Source organism: Nannospalax galili, unplaced genomic scaffold, assembly GCF_000622305.1.
Source record: "Nannospalax galili isolate Female #2095 unplaced genomic scaffold, S.galili_v1.0 scaffold383, whole genome shotgun sequence".
In the NCBI taxonomy this organism is placed as follows: Eukaryota; Metazoa; Chordata; class Mammalia; order Rodentia; family Spalacidae; genus Nannospalax; species Nannospalax galili.
The window spans coordinates 1,998,079-2,001,297 of NW_008351346.1; positions in this window are offsets into that span (position 1 = coordinate 1,998,079).

The window sequence follows — 3,219 nt, forward strand, 5'->3', positions numbered from 1 at the left end:
GAGGGAGGGAAAGAGAGAGAAGGAACCCTCAGAGAATCTTTGGCTGCAAAAGGTTTGTAGAAGAGGCAGTTTTAGTGAGACCCTTTAGCAACCCTTTCATATAGTTAGACATCATAGAAGTTGACAAGCAGTATTGAGGATTTAATCTAACATCCTACTCTATCCATCAATTCCTTCTGCAACATTCAAAAGCAGCATCTTGTTGCTGTTTGAACACCTCCAGTGACAAGCATCTGACCACATCCTAAAGCAGCTTATTCTACTGTCAGACAATTCTAAGCACGAGGATCTAGGACCCAGACCCCATCCCTTAGTGAGTACCATAGTCATAGGCTTCTGGCATCCTCTGTGCTTGCTGCTTTGAGTATTACACTGTGCATTAGGCTCTGCCAGTAAGTAATATAGACTCTAAGATACACATCAATAAGAAAGGCAGACTGACTGTCTAGAAAAAGCACAAATAAAGCAGTCCTACCACAGTCATCACATTTTACTACTTGAGGAAAAGCTGTTTTATGCTTCTGTCCCATGGTCTAAGAGGAAGGTTGCTGTGCAGAGAAAAACAAGATGGTATCTGTGAAAGTTCTGAAGAAGCTGAGCATTCCTTCCATGTAAGTGTCATGTGTTATTAGTCACAGCAGCAACAGTGGAAGCTATGGCAAGACAGGAGAAGAGGTTGGTGACAAAGAGTCAGATGACTCAGAAGCTAGGAGGAAGAAAAGAAAGCACATTTGGGGAGGCATGGGAATGAGAGGCCCAGAAGGTCTGTTTGGAAGGAGAGAGCCAGTCAATGAGAGAATCATGATCCCGACAAACACAAGTCTCCTTCTATAATGCTACCTCAATTGCTGTACACTTTCTGGTTTGTTAAGTAAATCTGAGCATCACCCTTAACTTTGTCTCCCATTCCTTCCTCTGCCCCCATTATCAAGGCTTTAAAGCCTCTCTCTTAAACCTAAAGAGGCTCTCCAATGTGAACAGTGCTCAGTATTTTTTAATTAAAATGAACTAGGAGGTTTTTAACAGGCAAAATGATGCGCAACCTTTGCCGTGAAGGTCTTTCTGTGTCACTGGGCTTCATTTACCCAGTTGAGAGAAGATGTACTTCTGGACAAATGAGGCATTAAGACTCTGTTTCTGGATCATTGGTGGCAGCAGCAATAAACTAAAAAGGAGGCATGTCTTTTCTTGGAAGGACTCCTGTCCTCCTGCATCCTTGAAAGGACAGTGGCCTCCCTCAAGATGTGTCCCTTACCTTTGGACTTCCCATTCATCTGGTTGTAGATGCCTCATGATGCCACAAGCATGACAAACATCAATTGATCCTAATCCTGTGTGCCAATGAGGGCATCCTGAATCTCTCATAGAAGGAGAATCCTTAGAGTTTTAGAACAAGAAAGAAGAGCTAGCTGAGGGAGGTAGTATGTCTACACAGGGGCAGGAGTCTGGGATGGTGTTTAGACTGTGTGTGTATGTTTCTGCATGCCTGTGTGTATTGTGCATGCCCCTGTGTATGTCTCTGTGTGTGTGTTTATGTATGCCTGTTCTTACATATAACCCTGTGCATATGTTTGTATATGCCTGTGTGTGTTTTCTTAGGCTTTGGAGTGTATATTTGTACATGCTTATGTATGCTTTGATATGCACATGGAAGAAACTGCTAACCTAGAGCTTCCTGCCTTCCCCACAGACATATACCTAGAAAGTGCGAGATTCTCTGACTCCAAGTCATTATTGCTGAGAGTAGGAGGGAGCAGCATTCAAACACTGTTAACTGGAAGGGAATGGAAGGTCTCATGGTTGGAAGGTGGGCTGGGCTTCAAGGGCTGACAGCCTTCTGTTTCCATCCATAGCCTATGAGTCCAGTGCTCATCACATCACCCAGCCCAGTGTCATTTCCCTCTTGCAGCAGTCACTGCCTTTCACTTATGGGACTCTGACCTTGTCTGCTGCTCTTTGCACCTCCACTGACCTGTCAGGATTGTCTACCTGATATATGTCTATGTACATTCCAGGAATCTGAATTCAAATGTCAGCTTTCGTATGCAAATCAGTATGTGGGGCCTATTGTGAGCTGTGAATTGCTGTTCGTGGACATTAAGAATGTGTTTTATGAGAGCTCAGTGGGTAAAACACTTTCGGAGGCAAGCCTGATAACCTGAGTTCTATCCCTAGAACCCAAGTAAACGTGGAAGGAGAGAACAGACTCCACAAGTTGTCTTCTGACCTCTACGTGCACACAGTGGTGAGTACCCCACACATGCATCATAAACACATGCAATAAAAATATTTTTTTTTAAAGTGTGATTTATGAAAACACTGTGTAGGGTAAAAACCACCAGTGAGTGGGTAAGTAGCTTGGCCTACACTGGAATCTTTCCATCACAGTTCCAATCTAGCCCTTTTTCATACCACGGTCTACTTCCTCCTGGCTTCTCAGAGTGACTGCTACCTCCCCTTCCTCCTCAGCCCTGGTCTGAGGCTCCGTGTATATCCGCAAGATAATGAAAGTCTAAAGCTTAGAACTCAGAGGTTACGTGTTTGGGGCCATCTGAGAAAGTGGTGCTGTTTTCAAGTGCTTGTGCATTAAGCACTGAACATTAATTTCACATATTAGAGTCAGGCAGTGACTGTTCCTGTGAGGCTGGCTGGAGGGGTAAAAGGGACTCTGCTCTTCAGGTGAGACTACATTTGTGATCCATGCATTTAACACTGGTGCGTGGGGAGATGCAGCGTGAAAGAAAGATGAGCTCAGCAATCAGACCCACCCAGCCTCAGGACGGATTCCTCTAAAGGCAGACTTTGGATGTGGTGTGCATAGTTTTTTTGTGAGACCGAGTAAAATACTGTGCATTCATATCCAGTGCCTCACTTACACGTAATAGGTACTCAATAGTGGCAAGTTTTAATTATGATTTATGAGCACCCCTGAGAGATGAGGTGCTAGGTGAAGCATGACACCTCTAAAAGTTTATTACACATTCGGGCCCAGAATCCCGACTCTTAATCACCATGCCAACGGTTCTCAGCCCTGACTGACTCCAAAACTGTCCAAGAGCCTTTATTATTATTTTTTTTAATTCCAGACTGAAGACATCACTTTAAAGGATTCTGGTTTAACAGATGTGGGACAGGACCCAGGAATCTATATTTTGTAAAACTGCACAAATGACCCCTGTGGTCAAGCAGAGGTCAAAAAGATGGCTTACAGAACCAGCT